Source organism: Sylvia atricapilla, chromosome 5, assembly GCF_009819655.1.
Source record: "Sylvia atricapilla isolate bSylAtr1 chromosome 5, bSylAtr1.pri, whole genome shotgun sequence".
Lineage (NCBI taxonomy): Eukaryota > Metazoa > Chordata > Aves > Passeriformes > Sylviidae > Sylvia > Sylvia atricapilla.
In genome coordinates this window covers 30787197-30805524 of record NC_089144.1, presented here as the reverse complement: position 1 = coordinate 30805524, position 18328 = coordinate 30787197, and positions in this window count along the sequence as shown.

Sequence of the window (18328 nt, the reverse complement as noted above, 5' to 3'; positions counted from 1 at the left end):
TCCATTGAAAAGTTCTATAATTCTTCAAAATTCTTGCTTAAGATAGCATTTCAGGTATTTAATAGTACTTTGAAATCTTAGATTCCCATTGGTTCCACTTCAGATTTCTTCTATTATGCACAGAAATATCTTAAAACACATTTACCAGCTGTGCCACATGGTGCTGGTTTGCACAAGATAACTATGCAACAACTTTGAGAGCATATTTTCTTATTATCCTGAATTTATCTTGGAAAATGACAGCATTGCTGATACTTCTGGTTGGTGAGAACATTAAGTTTCAACAATTGCTTGCACTTTGTCTAAGTTTTCAAATATTTTGAGACAATGGCAAATCTGATCTGAGTTATCATCAGGAAAAAAATTGTGACTGGGAAATAGTATCTTGATATTTGCTGTAGATGATGTAGTGGTTTGAAAGCAAAATGAGTGAGAGGCTCCAAGTCAGAAATAAAATCTAATGAGAAGAAAAGGGGGAAAAGGCAAAATAAAATAAATGCAATAATACAAAAGACCACTGACGGAGTCAGAATACAACCTGAGCAGGGTGATGGAAGCAGTCCTGGTGAGGTGGTCTTCCTGAAGCAGTGATCCCATGGAAAGGTGTGGTAGCTCTGGTCCTCTGGGAATCCAGTGAGTGTGGGCTGCCTGTACTGTCCCAAATCCCAGCTTATATCCAGGTGAGAATGCTTGGCTCCTCCCCCTGGGTGGAGCATCTCACAATGGGATGATGAGTCATCCAGGAGGTCCTTGATGGCCCATTAAAGAGATAGCTCCCGGAGGGAGTTATCTATGAGTCATGCAAAAGGCATTGATGGGCCATTAACAGAAGGCACCCCAGAGGGAGGGGGGCCTGGAAAGACACTGCTCCAACAATTGGATTCATCAGTTCATGAAGATGGTGATAGAATACATCCTATACTACAACCCAGGACAGATGATAATGAGGTATCATTTCAATAACCCCCACCTTACTAATAATGAAATTGCATGTCACTGAAAAAGGCAGTGACAGTACTGAAAGATGTTTCCCTAACCCAAAGTACTCTAAAACTGAAGAAAAGAGTTTTTGTACCAAGCACAGGGGTGCTGACTTTAAAAAATAAGTTAACATTAAGAAGGCTTAAGTTGTTTGGAGAGATCTGCAGGCTTACAGGTCTGAGGAATACTTAGCAAGCATCTGAAAGCTAACCCAAGCTATTTTTAAGCCGTACAGAATTGCAGAGGGCTGTGAGTATTTTATTGCAACTCCAGCCAGCAACTTGGATTAGACATCCATCCTATATAGTGTTGTTTGTGTCTGGATTACTCTCTAGATGAGGTGTTCAGATAGACTTGTACATTTGTCAGCTCTGCAGAGACAAGTCAAGAAGAAGAAAATAAAAAGTTCTAGTTATGTGGTCAGAGTCCAAAGTCTGTAAAACTGTCTTTTGTTGGACATTTCTGTCAGTGTGTCATAACATGTCATCTCTCTTGAGGGGGTATAACTCCTGGAAGCCCTCATAAGATGTCAAGGCCCAAACAGTAACTTATTTTTTCTTTATCGTAGAAATACCAAGTTATAACAAGTACCTGTGTTGTAGGCTGAAGGACAGATCTCTTTTTCAACAAGGCAAGAGTTTCCCATTTCTACACATCAGCACTCTGACCCAACACAAAATATTTCTACAATTAACACCTTTCAGAAATCTGTTCTTTGGAGATGTCCATATCTGGAGATACTGGCCTCAAGAGAGGAGCAGGAGTCAGAGGTTTGTGTTTATTGCTTCTGTGTCTTCTACAGCCAATGGAGCTGGTGTAAACAGACTACTATCCATCATTTGGGGGATTACTTTGCACCATCATCTTCCAAATTTTCTCTGAGTACCCTTGCAAAAGTCTGACTCAATGTTGTCCTACAGATCCATGTCAACTTCACATGCAGACCAGCAGTAGGCTTCTGAATTCACTTTGCGAATCAGTGGTTCATACAAAAGATGTTCATACAAAGTGCTTTAGAAGTAACACGGCTACCAGCAAAGCCTGAGTGTCAGTGTGGGATTCTCTATAAACACCACACACACACATCCAGTTACAAGCAGATGTGTATGTCTTTTCCCACACCTGATTCTTCATTTCAGATAAACTAAATGAAAACAAAGCAAAACAAAACAAGACAAACAGGAAAAGAGAAAGAAATTGAATGTCCATGGAGTCTTCTCTTCTATAAGTGCTGCTAATCCAAATAATGCAGATATAATTCTAATCAGTCATCCATTTTTCTGAGAGTTTATTAATAAGCAACAATATTAGGTCTGAGAAAAGGTCTGTGCACATCTTTATTGCTTCATTTATTTTTTGTTATTTTATTCCTTAAGTTTAAGTCAAAGACCTAAATATTATTTTAATATAGTCCCTTGTATTTAATTATTAAAAGGTTTAATAACAGCAGACTGCATCCAGTCACACCAGAAGGAGAACCTTCTTCCTATTCATACTTAGATTTACACATTTTGTAGTAACACAATTCATTTCATAGGAAATGAGTTGCAACAATAATGTAAGAGAGAAAAATGCTACAGAAGTATTTTCTTCCAGTATGTCCAAAATATGTCTGTAGATGAAATTATACTGTCACAAACAACTGATATTTCTGTCTTTTATCAATTATAGGAAGTAGTTATAAGAAAAGGAAACTAAGCAAGTCACTTCAGATTCCATTCTTTCACTCATATTATATAAAGGCATGAGTGTGAGTGTGAAATGTTTTCATAACTTGTTCATCAACTGGCCTTTGGGATTTTCTCTGCTGACAAGGGTTGAGTGATATTTTTTTAAATTATTTTTTACTACAGATTTTCAAGTGATATTGCTGTCAGACAAAATCATTGTTTTTAATGGAACTTTAGAAAGATAAATATTTCAGAAATATTATATTATTGAATACCAAAGAAAATATTAATATCACCAACTCTTAATTTTTGTTCACTTTCTTTTCTTTTTCTCCCTCTCAGTTCTGCTTCATATCCATATGAAATAGGGTAGGAAAAGCTAAAATAGTGTTTAGAAAATAAATAAATTACTTATTCTTTCAGTGGCATAGAGCATCATGAAATTTTCCTTTTAGCCTGCATTTATAGATGTCCTTCCATTTAGAAGCCCAAACTAATGAACATATAGCTACTGGCTTGTATGGGACTGTTTATTTGACTGTGATACTAAAAAGATTTCTCTGGGTGGATTTCTATGCCTTTAAAGAAATAATTATTTACGAGTTTCAGCCATTATGTACAGGTATGTATGAAATTCACAACAAACCCTGTCTTAGTACTTGTTGATGTAGATGGGAAGAGAATTTGGAAGTGTTCTCTTTTGTTTGGTTTCTGCCTTGGTTTAGTGGTATTTTTCAGGGTCTCAGATGGTAGAAACAAGAAAATGGCACCATCTTAGATTTCTGTATTTTCTGATGTACAAGATCTACTCATACTCTCTGTCTACAGGGAATGACGTAAGAAGCAGTGGGCTCCTCCTCACAGTCTGGAAGGTTTATGCATTGAGACAGGCACTATGGCCAAATGGCTCCTGGCAAATCTGGCATGTCGCTGATCAGTTTAAATACTGACAAAATGAGATAGCATCTGGCTGCTCCCATCCAGGCACATATATCCTAGATCCTGCACAACCTGCTAATTATTTCATTAAAAACCACTCATCAAATTAATCTTAAGTGAAGAAAAAAAAAATCTGTCTGGTAAGGATACCAGTCCTTGGTTAAGGATATTTAGAGGCACCTCATACTGATTTACAGCAAAAGTTTTGTTTTCTTTCATATCCACTGTGCTACAAAATATTAACCTTCATGTTAGGAACAGAAATTCGCATCTTGATTTAGTTTCTTGTTCATGGGCACTTCATGCCTTTTGAGACTTTGTCTTGAGTTGCAATATGTAACCAAAAGTGTGTATTCTATTTACCATCAGTTGAAACTGTCTGAGGAGGTGTTCTCTTTATCTCTTGTATAACCTGTTCCCTGTAACTCCAGGGGGGAGGCGGCGGGGGCCTTCTGTTAATGGGCCAGCTGCTAAAACCAAGTAGAGCAATGTTCCTTATCTCTTTCACTAGCCCATCCTCCCTCCGGGAGGGTATCTTCTGTTAATGGGCCATCAAGGCTCACCACATGACTGATAACATTACATCATCCCGTTGTGAGATGCTCCACTCAGTAAGAGGAGCCAAGCATTCATACCTGCATAAAAGCTGAAATTTCAGAACAGCAGGGCAGCCTGTTTTTCCACTGGATTTCTCAGAGGACAACTGGACCCATCTCATCACCATTTGACCCTTCTGCAGGAACATCTCTACTCCAACAGAACTACATCTGTTACTCCAGGAGGATTTATTTGAACTGCTTCTGACACCCTGACCAACAGGGTGTCAGGTCGTATCTCTGACTCTGTCAGGGTTTCTAGGATTTTTTTTGTTTCTTTGTTTGCTTTTTTATTGTTGTTGTTGTTGTTGTACTACTACATTTGTATTTTTAATATTCCTAGTAAAGAACTGTTACTCCTATTTACTCCTATTCTCGTATGTTCACCTGAAAGCCCCTAATTGCAAAAATATAATAATTTGGAGGGAAGGGGGTTACATTTACCCTTCTAAGGGAAGCTCCAGCTTTCCCTGGCAGACACCTGTCTTTCCAAACCAAGACAAATTTCCCAGGTGTTTAAAACGTTCTCATGGAAGTAACAAATATTACAACCCAATGAGACTTTCCAGGATCTACTGGGCTTTTTACTGTGGGTGGACATTTGCAAAGAGGTTCCTACACAATTCATGAGTACATAAAATGATCTTACTTATATAAGACCCAACAAACAGTTGGACATATGCTTGTCATTGATATACTTAGCACTTTTAAGACAGACTCTTGATCAATCTCTGATGGCCAAGAATCAGGCACTCTTAAGTCAGGTGAGGAAATGTCAGTCTCCACAGCATTTCATCTGATCTTTTACCTTGCTGAATTGACATCTCCCAGTTCTGTGTTGATTTTGCTCTCAGGTTTTCATAACTCTCTGCCATGTGCATGTGTTTCTCTCTGGAGAGCTTCATATGGCTACTACTAGCATAACTACTTCTGAAGCTAATTATTTTATCTCTGTGATTTTATTTGACTTTACACAGAATCATAAAATCATAGAATAATATAGGTTGGAAGGGTCCTTTAAAGATTTTCCAGAACAAATTTCCTTCCGTAAGGAGGGACATCTTCAATTAGAGCAAGTTACTCAGAGCCCCATGCAGCCTGACCTTGAATGTGACCAGGGATGGGCCATTTTCCATTTCTTTGGGCTATCTGTTCCAGTCCCTCATCACTCTCATTGTAAAAAACAGTCTTCCTCATATTTATTCGAAATCAATATTTTTTTACTTTAAAGCCATTACTCCTTTTCCTGTTGCCAGGATGAATCATCCCAACTTTCAGTTTGTCTTCATAGGAGAGCTCTCCAGCCTTCAATCACCCTTGTGTCCCTCCTCTAGTCTTGCTCCAGCAGATCCATGTCCTTTGGGGCTGCAGTGCTGGAGGCAGCACTTCAGGTAGGGTGTCACCACAGCAGAGTAGAGTAGAGCAGAGGGGAGAATCCCCTCCCTGGCCCTGCTGCCCACGCTGCTCTGGATACAGCCCAGGACACGTTTGACTCTCTGTGCTGTGAATGCCCATGGCTGGGTCATGTCCAGCCTTTCCTCCACCAGAACCTTTGTGTCGTTCTCACAGGGCTGCTCTCATCCTGAAGCCTGTGTTAATATTGAGGATTGTCCTGACTTAGGTGCAGCACAATGCACTTGGCCCTGTTGAACTCCAAGTTCATGCAGTTCAAGTGGACCCACTTCCAAAACTTGTCTGCCAAACAGCTCTCAGCAGATTCAGAAAAGCCTTTCGACAATTTTAGAGCATGATACTTTGATTTCAGTCAAGTAGTAGTATATTATCAAAGCCATATTTTGTTGATAACATATCCAGATAGTTCTGTATTTAATGCTGAGTGCAGGGAATATGATAGGACCATGTAATTTTGTTCAAACTGAGAGCAATATGGAGGAACTTTGCCATTTCATAAATTGTTGGAGATAGCCTATTTTGAAGAATTACATATTTTTGTTGTTATCTGACCTTTTATTTTACAGGCCCTGTGGGAAGGGACTCAGAAAAACACCTGTGGTAATCATGACTGAAGTGGAACTCTGCTGTTTTGTAGTTGGAATTCTTTAAGGACATGATTCTGTAACATTAAGGTAAATGGGCCCCATACCTCTCATTTTAACAGGAATGTGATCAAGCTGCATGAGGCTGCTGGACACAGACATGGCCAGGAAAACATACACAAACTTAAAAGTGACCTTTCATTATCAGGCAGATTTCTATCAAAATATTTCCTGTACTCAGCACCATTTGGGAAAACATTTTAGCAAATGGACATCTTAATTCAGTCATTGTAACTTCCCCCTGACTTTAACAAAAATAAACCACTTAAAAATCTTGGGCTTTGAAGAATATTGCAAGTTAGTAAATGTTTTGTGGAGGAATCACATGGCTTTTGGAAATATCAATGATTTTGTCAATACAGAGGCTATAAGGTAGATGTTATGAACAGAGTGAAATTTTATTATGACCCTAAATTATGATTAGTTTTCTAGATTCCTCCTTGAATTTGAGACTCCAGGCATTAAGAATTGTAATTAAATCCATCTTAATAGGTTTCGACATATCTGTTTGACTCCATACTATGGTCCATTTTCCAGAGAAGATTAGGGTAATAACATTTTTTTAAATATTAAGCTTTCAGATTACCAGCTGTTCAGTCTAATAGTAGCGTATAATTGAAATTCTCAAGGATCACCTCCTTTAATCACAGAGAACATTTGATTTTTATATTGTCTGAGTGTGTGGGCAGTTGGTATCTCAGCATCCAAACAACAATCTCCTTCTCAATGACAAAGAAGTTGCCTTATCTTGGCACAGTAATGGACACAGTGACTAAGCACAAATGACACAGTATATTTGACAGTGTTCAAGGGGACACAATTCCTTAGAAGTGTTTGAGAAGTTTTTGTCATTATCTTTGCTCTGGCATTTTGTGAGGCACTATTTTCAAATATATTCCAACCTAAGTATAGGCTGTTACTTTAAAAAATAAGAGAGGACAAAAAAGAGGGGGAAAAAACCCAATCCCAAATTATTGGACAGATGTAATTGTGGCCAGAAAAGAGTGGAGTGAGAACATGCGAAAGGAACAACTCTGCAACCAACATCAGAGGAAAAGGAAAGGGAGGATGTGCTCCAGGTGCTGGAGCTGAGATACCCCTGCAGTTTGCGTCTGTGGTGCAGACCATGGTAAGGCAGCTGTGCCCTGCAACCTGTGGAGGTCCATGGAGGTGCAGAGATCACCTGTAGATCATGGAGAAGACCCACACTGGAACAGGTGGATGAGCATAAGAAGTCTGTGTCCCCATGGGAAGCCTGCACTGGATCAGGCTCCTGGAACAGACCTGTGGGCCCTCAGAGAGAGAAGGCCACACTGCAGCAGGTTTGTTGATAAGACTTGTGACCCTGTGCAGGACCCACACTGGAGCAGCCTGTTTCTGAAGGACAGTATTCCATGGAAGGGGATGCACACTGGAGAAGTTTGAGGAGGACTATTTCCTGTGGGAGGGTCCTCATGCAGGAGCAGGGGAAGGACTCCTCTCCCTGAGGAAGAAGTAGTGACAGAAACAAGACACAATGAACTGACCATAGCCCCCATTCACTGTCTTCCTGTGTCACTATCAGAGAGGAGGTAGAGCTGGCAAGGAAGGAGGGGTGGGGGAAAGACTTTTTAAAATTTGTTTTACATCTCATTTTGTAGCTGTGTGTTTGATTGGTAGTAAGTTTCCTGAGTTGTGACTATTTTGCCCATGATGGTAATTGGTGAGTGATCTCTCTCTGCTCTTATGAGCCTTTAATTTTATTTTTTTTTTCTCTCCTGTTCAGTCGAGTGATAGAGTGGCTTTCATAGGTACCTGGCCTCCAGCCAGGGTCATACCACCACAGTCTCATCATCGCACAAGTCATCTAAAAGTAGACAAAAATAGAGCAGAAAAACACCCTCTAGATCATCTTTTACTGCAATTAAGTAAATCTGGCTTGCATCCTAATTTTGCTGCTGTGAAAATCTCCTTTTGACTTGGAGAAAGAAAAAAATATTTATTCACAGTGAAGGTAGGGAAAGCAGCCACAGACTGAGTTACTTGGATAAATATTTTGGACTGTGTTTTTGGAAGCTGGATGTTTGTAAATACCCTCAGTTCAAGAGAGGTCTGCCAGCTGCAATCCATACTCACACAAGACAAAAATCCAATCTCACACTATGATCATCCTTTTCAATCATAAAGTGAGTAGAGTGCAAGTGAAGGGTGAATAGCAGTGCAACATCTACCAAAGCATGACTGCTGTACAGGGCATGGGAGAAAACTAATTGGACCTCTAATCCTCTGATTAGAGGACCAATGACTTCATCACAGGATTCCCTGCTCAGCCCTCCAGAGGACAAAAGTTTAATTCCTGATCAGATGCTTATTTCTCCTGGTGAAAAGAAATTTATTTAAGCACACAAAATGTAATATTTTTCAGTTGAATAAAAAGAAAAGAATGTTACGTCACAAAAAGAGTAAGCTGGAAGTTACTAGAAGGTCTCGCTCAAGGTTTCTGAGCAACATATGCAAAGTTTAATTTTGCAAGGCTAAAAATGAGGAAGGCCATGAGTGTATCTGGCCATGAGGAAGGCCATATATGTCTGTTAGCAATCTGCACTCTCTAAAGGGATTTCAGGGACCAAAGGCACTAGCAGACTCCTTAGACAAAATAATACATGGGTGTGGTCTATGCCAGCTTGATTTTGCACTTCTGCCATAGCTGCCAGCTCTCTCTGATACGTGATATTCATGGATAAAGAGGAGGGCCTCAGACTCTTGCCTGGGATGGGCTGGCTTGTCTGAGGCAAGCTTTTTATGAGAGTCTAGATCTTGCTGATTTTCATGAAAACTCTGATAGCTTTTCAGATCAATCCCTACCCTCATCCTTACAATACCTAGCGGTTTTCTATTTCCTTCTTCTCTGAAAAAGTCATGATGGCATCGGTCATAACAACAATTGAACAGAAACTCAGAGCTCTCAGTGAGGAGACAGAAGGCAAAATCTGAGTTTGCATTCATCCTCCACATCAGAAGTTCAACCTAAATTCAACTTCCATTGAAGAATTGCTCAAGTGTATCTCTCATATTGGATATTCACCCTTGTCTTTCTTCTACTTGGCAAGATTGCAAAGGTTTGTCAGCAGCAGTTTTGGAAATCAAGGGCAGATGCCAATGATATTAGGCAGCAGCTGAATGGTTTGAGAAACTTAATGCAAAGAAAGAAGGAGGACTGTGCACCCCCAGGTGGTGTCTGAGGTACTCGCTGACTCTTCTTATGGTCTTCAACGAATCACTGTTAGGTCATAGAAGTTGCTTTTTCTTTTGTCCTCATCATTAGAGCCTAATGAGGAAGCTTGTGATTAAGGAAGCTAGAAGGCAAGCAACACACTTCAGGCATTTCACCCAGGAACAAGGTCATGCATACATAAAGATGAAACTGATGAACTTAGAACTACATGGGAGAACTACTTTTGTTTTCCAGTTGTTCTTTTTCTGGGTGGCCTCCAGAGCTTTGAAGGGCCTTTTTCTCATAGACAAATGACTTTCTGCTACAGATGGTGCTTTTAACTCTCCTAAGTCAAAAAATGACATCAATTCTTAGAGGGGCAGCTGAGTCCTTATTTTCACAGATTTCCATTCACCACTTTGAAATTTCAGGTAAAGCAACCTCCCACAGATCTTAATTTTGGCAGTTGGTTGATACAACAAACTTTAAACCTATCTACTTTATTTAGGATATTAATTTATTCATAGAGGGATGATTTTTAGCTAGTAACAAGTTAATGGCTTTAAGACTACATAGACATATATATATAAATGTTTTCCCTACAATATGTCTGCTCTTTTTTTGCTGTGACCCACCACTCCCTCCCAAACTTTGTCCAATTCTAGCTGGCTCTGCCTAGAATCTAATATTTTGAGCCAAGAAAACAAGAAACAACAATGATGAAAAACATGCTCAGGCAAGGTCTTTTAGACTGCGAAAGAATGAACATAAGAAATGACTTAGAAAGAATGTGGTGCCTGGAGAACTAAATTACAAAGGCACTGAAAATATATTTTCCATACAAAAACATTTTGAGAAGAAATAAAATGGCTCATGTGAGGAAATCATAATGATAGGAAGAAAAATTAATTATTTATACAAAGCAAAAAGAAATCAAAGTTAAATATATGGGTTCCTTCAGTGTGAGCTATTTATTCATAGATAGACATATGCTCAGAGACTGTTTGTCCACACTGGATTTGTGTAACTCTGTTCTATTTGGCAAGATTTAGAGTTTAAATGAAGAACATATGGCAGTTCTTCATCTCCAGATCTGTGCAAGCATAGCCCAGAACACAGATACCTCAGTTTTACTTGGGAATTGTGCTTGTGCACCAGTTTGGGCCCAGATTACAATGCCTCAGATAAGAGCAGCATATTTCTGCTGATTCTGAAATTTCATCTCTTTGCACTCTCTGTATCCAGCTATAACTTTGGAGACCAGGTAATATTATTTGACATAGATTTGAATATATCTTCATGGTCCGCTAATGTCTGGCAAATATTTTAAGTGCAGTTTGTAGGTACTAAATTTAACTTTATTCAGGGTGTATGTGATGTAGACTTTTCTTCAAATTGGTTAGATGAAAATTAATATTTTCTTCAAGAATGCAGCTTGACTGTCCCCTGTGATGTTGAGATTATGCATGACACAAATGGAGCAAACTAAAAAGAGCAGATGGCCATACATTAGCTGTTAAGCAAAGAGAAGCATCCCTCAGGATCTCCAAGAGGACATTAATGCTGTGAGCTCTAGGGAAGAGTTAAGGAGATCACCTTTTAACTTCTTGTTTGAAATCTCTGAGAGTACTCTAACCTGCAGTCAGTGCTCTGCATCTCTCAGACTTTGCAAAAGTATGATAATGTGTGTGAATAGGAAAAAGGTCATCTCTGGATTGTGATCTTTTAATCCTTTCTCTGCTATCAGGACCATTGTTATCACATCTCAATGTCACATGGTGAAAGAGAATAGTTCATTCGATTTCTAGGGCAGAAAGCAGGGTAGGAAGAGAGTGAGCGAGCCCCAAAAATATCTTTATGAGGCCCCTTCTTTGCTGGTGGAGAACAACGATAGTGAAAATTAAATGGTTCTCTAATGTAATCATCTTCAGGTAGGATCAGGAAAGAAATGTTAATTTTAGTATTTTATATCTTCATTAACATCTGTGGGGATCGTTATCTATCAGGGGAAGCAATTATTAAGTCAAGCCTTCATTGAGAAAGGAAGAAAGTCACAAACGCTAGCATCAATGAGCAATTTGCCTGAGGAAAAATATAGATGTTTTCTCTGGATGTGAAAAGGGAGTTAGCATTGATGAGTGAGGCCAGACCTATATAAAAGAAAGAAAACTTGGTAAATCCAAAACATTCTCCAAGTCCTTTTTTTAATACCCATTTCTATATCAACACAAGGAATTCACTTTTCAGGAGATGAACTGCATGCTTTAGCCTGCAAGGCTTGGTGAGAGAACACTCTTAAAGTGTTTTGTATTCATGGAATGAGTTAATATCTTCTTTGGAGAGTTTTACTGCCCTTTATCTGGTTTGTAGGTAGAATTTTCTTGCAACCACTCTTGACATATTTTTCATCTTTCCTGCTACCCCAACTTTCTCTTCCATGATATGAAGTCCCTTCTCAACTAATCTTTCTTGTTTTTCATGCTATTACATTAAGCCTTGTTCTTTAAAAGTCATTAGAGTTCTGAAAACCAACATAATACAGTTAAATGGATCTGAATTCAGACTTCCTGTGAAGCAAATCTAGCTCTTCAAATCAGCTAACTCTTTCTCATCCTATCCTTTTTAAAAGACTTTTTAAAAGGAATGTCTTAGGCAATCTGGCTTTTAACCTATGGCATGGAAACTCTAGTTTTCTATCTGCAGTTTAAGCTACATCCGTAAGTTTTGCTGATTTTGAAGGAAGTAGCAGAAGCAGCAAGTAAACAAAGGAGTTAATGGAGCAATTTTCACAGAATATTGGGGTTTACAACATTTTCATGTCTAAGAGCATATTTTTAATGACGTATTTATTCTGGATTAGAAATATAAATAAAAGGACAATCTTCTCCTTCCAGCTGAAAGATTACAACTAACAACAATTCAGTACACATACAGAAGGACGTGTTAAAGGCACAGTAAAAACTGCCTTTCATTTTGTTATTCTTTGATTGACATATTCCTGTTAGCCCTAATATGCTTTTTTTAGTGTATCTGCGTGATAAAGTTTTATTATTTTAACAAGGATTTCTGGTTTTCAGCTTGAAAAAGCCTTATACAATTTCTGATCAGCAGAGAGCAATTTTTCAGGAATATTTTAATCATGCTTACAAGCTTATGAAAAAGTCATTGATTACCTGATTTTAGTCATACTGAGAGGCCATGGAACTTTACTGTCGTATTGATTAAAGACTTCAGCCTTCTGTACAACACAGGTTCTTTCTACTTCCTGCCTCCAGCCAATACAAGGTACAAGAAACTAGAGATAGTACCATTTGGTGGTAGTATCCAACACATTTATTTTTAAAATCAAGTTATATATTAATTTTGATTCTTATTAATTTAACTAAGAAGAGAAAGGCATTCTCATGTATTTTGCCTCCCTCAAGAAAACACAATTCAAGTTAGTACAGTTTGTGACCTGTAAATGGAATGGACATGTTCATTTGTATTGGCCTACTATTGGTACTGAGGAATGCCAGCACACACCTGAGTCACAAGAACTGGAAAGCACCTGTGGTACACAATGGTACATGGGAAATTTGAGGCAGAGAAAAGACAAAAATAATAATTTCTGAGTAACTTTTAGCGTACTGCCAGCTAAGAGGTGGCTGATTCCTCTGAAGTGCACACTTTGCTGCTGACAGTGCAGCTCTCAATTTAGGAAATCCTAGTAATGGCTTCAGATTATTCAGGACTGTTCTCCTCCCCACCAGAGAAACTGGTTTCACATTGTTGTAATTCAAGGATGCCACTTGTGCCTTGCTTAGACAGTTTTAGACAGAAGAAAGATTCAGAAAAAATTGACCCAAGGTGAGCATGGGAATATTTCCTTTACTCTGTTTAAGATCTGATTCCCCCTTACCTCATACTTCTTAGTTCTCTTAGTTTTATGAAAGGAAATAAAATAGGGATGTGTTCATAGAACATTTCAGTCTGCCCCTACTTTAGTGAACACATATTATCCAGTTATAACTTACAACAGAAAAAGTCCAGACTTTCAACAAGTTTAGTAAAAATTACAGAGGTGTTTTTCAAAATACTTTTTAAACTTATCTACTGGAGGAGTGCAATAAATTCACATCACATACACAGACAGAGATTAAAACTTTCTTCTTTTTGGGGAAATAAATACAAGATCCTGCTTTAGACATGGTTCTTCTACTTTCTGAGAAAAACATGATAATTTTGATGTACTGGAGTCTACAGTTTGGAACTGAATACTTTAGGAGGGACATGGATGAATCAAGAATTCTTCTCATTCCTTTAAAGGGCTGATGTGTTAATCTTGCCTGCATAAATAAAATTCTCTGATTAAAGTAAAACCCCAGGGGTACCATGATGTATTGAATGGGAGAATGAAAGCTCTGCCTTCTAGCTGGAGTAATATAGCTATTTATTAACCAAAGATGATCTTTTCCTGTTTTCTTTGGCAAAATAATTTTAGCCTTCTAGCAAGATGAATAATCAAATTATGACATAGGCATTAATTTCACAGTATTGTGAATATTCTATCCAAGAATACTCCTAAATGTAGTAATAAAGCTTCCTCCTCTCTTTTCTTTTGCTAAACTGAAGTGAAAACATCTGAGAAATAGCATTGGTGTGTGTCTCTACAGATCATTTTATATCCTGGTTGTTCTGACACAGAAGATAAATAAAATGGGATTTTCCTCCATACAATTTTTTGCATTTATAAATGCATAATTGAAAGAAATCCAAAAAATATATCCATACTTCTATGGATCATATTTAATGGAGAATTGATACTGCTTTTAAGAAAAGTCCTGAAACTGGAGTTTTTTCCAGTAAAAGCAAATTCTGTTGTAATTTCTTAAATGCTAAATAACAGAGGCTGTAATGGTTCATCCTTTCTTCAGTTTCATTATTGCCTTCCAGCTTCTAATCTAAAAGCTCTTAGCATCATAATTGCCTCTTTTGGCTTTTGCAAAATGTCATGGCTCCTGTTTAGCCAATGGATCACATCACACAGCTTCCCTTTTAAATGCAGTATTAATAGCTGAAATGTTTGACAGGCTGAATTATAAGCTTGCCAACAAATTGGTCTTCCTTTTCCACCTTTCCTGCATTTGCTGTAATTTTGGGAAGCAGGGAGGAGATCTGAAGCTACATATATCTGGATCCATAGACATGCCTACTTACTAAGAGTGATCCTTATCTAAGACATCCACACCCTTTTCCAGACACCTAAACACCGTACTTGTAACTTTGTTACCTTGTAATTAGTCTTAATCATTCATAACTTTTGTATGCATAGCAGCCTCATATATAGAGGTATAATTTGAAGGAAGAGGTTAAATGGTGTTAAAGTAACTGCTGTATCTTAATAAGAAGAAAAAAAGTTTCAGTGTCAGACCTCACATGGGGATTAAAAAGAAGTATGTCTACCTTTTCCAGCTGTATCAAGTAGAATAAAAAAAAAAAATTACCAACAAAATTGTTCTCCCTATATTCAACCTTTTATTCTGCTGGGTTGCTAGGCCATCTATCTGGCTTTCACTCTTCCTCTTTCCCCCTAACCTTATGAAATCTGAGACCCTCAGAAAGTCATATTACCTCTGTGCAATTAGCAGCCATGCCAGCCTTTGAATGTGGTGAGTCTGATGTTATTCTGCTCTAACATCTGTTGCTCAACCTTTCATCATGTGTATATATGTATCTCAAAGTTCTTCATCTGTTCACAGGCAATTTTTTTTGGGTACCTTGAATAAAAAAGATCTGTCCTACTAGGACAGGTAAGCTATGTGATCTGTCACTTTCTCTTAGCAAAGTGCTCTTTTCCAAGACCAGAACACTCTCTATGTGCAGAATCTATATTTTGTCCCTGAGAAAAGCCTTCCAACATGAATATAATTATGAAATTTTGGTTTCCCATCCTCTTCACGGTAGAGGATAATGTGTTGATGAGGTACTTCAAACTCTCTGTGGGCCTGGCAGCATGACAGAATGTGGTCATTAAGTGAGAACAAAGAGAGACCAAAACTACTCATCAGGGTACTGATTTGATCCTCAATATGGCCAACACTATGATCACACAAAATTGTAAGATTAGAAGCAAAATGAATATCATAACTAAAGTTTAAAAATTGCTCAGTGCTTTGTGATCTGTACAAGTAGACAAAACCTCCATATTTTTATGCTGATGTTTAAGAAAAAAATAAGATTAATAGGGATAAATCATTAAAAGAAACCCAAATTTATTAATGGAATAAAACTGAAATCACATGCACACTCTACTATTATGGGGTAAAAAAATCATATTCTTTGTTAGATATTTATGGACAATAACACCCTCTATGTTATGGACTGGATGTGACTGGAATTGGGAGTTTATCAAAATATTTGTAAAAACATCAGGTGATTACCTGGAGTTCTGCATCCTGGTCTGGGATCTGCAGCACAGAAAGGATGTGGACCTGTTGGAGTGAGTCCAGAGCAGGGCCACATGAATAATTAGAGGGATGGAACTCCTCTCCTATGAGGAAAAGCTGAAAGAAATGCATTGTGAGTTCTGGCGAAGAGAAGGCTGGATGGACATGTCATTGCAGCTTTCCAGTACCTAAAGGGAGCTACATGAGACCTGGAGAGGTACTTTTACAAGAGCATGCAGCAAGAGGACAAAAGAGAATGCCTTCAAACTGAAGAGAATGGGTTTAGATTAGATATTAGGAAGAAATTCTTTACTGTGAGAATGAGGAGGCACAGAAACAGGTTACCCAGAGAAGTTTTGGATGACCCATTCTTGCAAATATTCAAGGTTGAGTGGGGTCTTGAGCAACCTGGTCTGAGGAAGGTGTCCCTGCCCACAGGAGGGGAGTTGGAATGAGATGATATTTAAGGTCCCTTCCAACCCAAACCATTCCATGATTTATCAATGAATTTCATTGTTTAGTGGGGTGACTTTGTCTAGGATCTGAAACAGACCACTTAAAAGAGCAAAAATCAGATTTTCTAGGATCTGATCCATCTAAAAACATGAGAGAACATTGAGAGCCTCCATAGAGATTATAGCTTTTTTCCCTTTAGTTTTATTATTGTGGAGGGTAGAAGGATGTGTGTTTACTTTGTTTTCCTTGTTTGAGATTCTGAGTCTTACTTAGAGTTTGATCATCTGAATACTGATCAGGCTCAGAAATTATGAAATCTAGGGTATTGAGAAACTTGATGGTGTACGAACATAGTTCATACTGTAAAGAATTTTATACACACTCCCATTTCCCAGTGATACCCCTTAGAATTTGAAATTTTATCAGGTATAAAAGGGTCTTGATAGTTCAGATTCAAAGATGAATCTAATTTATAACAGCTTCAGTTCTGAGATGCAGCCTAAAAAATTGTTTTGAGCTCTACTGTTAAAAGAACTCTAAAAGATCTTTAGCTTTGTGGCTCCTACAGTTTAAAAAAAAGTGTTAAAACGCTTCTTAAAATAAAAGTGAAAACTTTCTATGCAGATTTACTTTTTATTAATTTATGAAATGGGCTTTGTTGTCTAAAGAGTTGAAAAATTAATTAAAATCATATTAAAAATGTATGAATTTGGTTTTTTGTGGTTAGATGAATGAAGTACTTATAGGGGTGTTTAAAGCTGAAAAAAAACCACCTCACCTTAATTCACCAGTATTTACAACACACACACTAATATTTATCATCATTAAAGAAACTGCTTTCAAAATTTTTCCTGGGCTTTTTTTCCCCAAAGGTGATAATTGTCTTCAATATTGCAAAGTTTTTGCAAATGGAAAAGGAAGATACAAATTCATGATTGCATGAAGCTTCTGGGTGGGCATTTAGTAGGAATCTGCTTATTTGTGAAATATTGCCTCTGAAATGATATTTATTTGGCTCAAGGAGTTGATGGAAACCAAGATTGTTGGCTTGATATTTACCCTGAAGCCCTGATAGGAAGATAATAATTTGACATGAAAAGTTCCATGTTTTCATACTTAACAGTGTCTATTCAGACAGACAAGCCTTTTGGGCTCAGCAAGATATTTTCTCATATATGATATATATCATATATCATATATCCTTCATTCTCCAATTCCTATTTTCTGAAACACTTCAATTATCTTTAAAACTGGAATGGTCCTCTTCTCTGTATTTTGGACTTGGAATGTTTAACATCAGTAGCATAACAGATTGTCAGTCCATATTAACTAAGGCTGCCTCTGGCTGTTGTCAGAGGAAAATATACTGACTAAGATTCAGCTTTAAGATCTTGGTCAACACATGGTACAGGCCAATTGGGTAAGATGGTGAGACTGATGGTCCTGTGTGTTCTACACCTATTCTCTAGTGCAGGCCGCCTCTCTAGATCACGGAGCCAGGCCTGAGTCCCTGAAGCACACCTCACTTCACTACATGTCTTATTTGGCATCGTCATAACTCTGAAGAATTATGTGCTGGCTTTTGCATCCCATCGTGACATGGCAACCTGTTCCTTACTGTTATCCAGAGCCCGAATCTTGTCCACCAGACATTTAGTTGCCTAATGGGGACAAATTTCTGCCTTAGCCATCCAGTGACCAAATTCTTCAGTGAATTCAGCCTTTGGGCAATATAAAAAGGAGAGTGAAAAGTCATAGCAGATGCCATTGACTGAAATGGTCTCCCAAAGGCAAACCATTTCTTCATCTGAAAATTGCGTTCTTTGTGTTATAATAATTTGCACAAGATCCAGATTATTTCAGTTGTATCACTTAAACATTTTTGAATGTCAGATGAAAGTAGATACCTGTCTATGACACTCAAGTGGTTTGTTTGTACTTGTATTTTGGCTTTTGAAGTAACCAGAAAGATAATTTCATGTTGACAGATAGTTGTTGACTAAGCTGA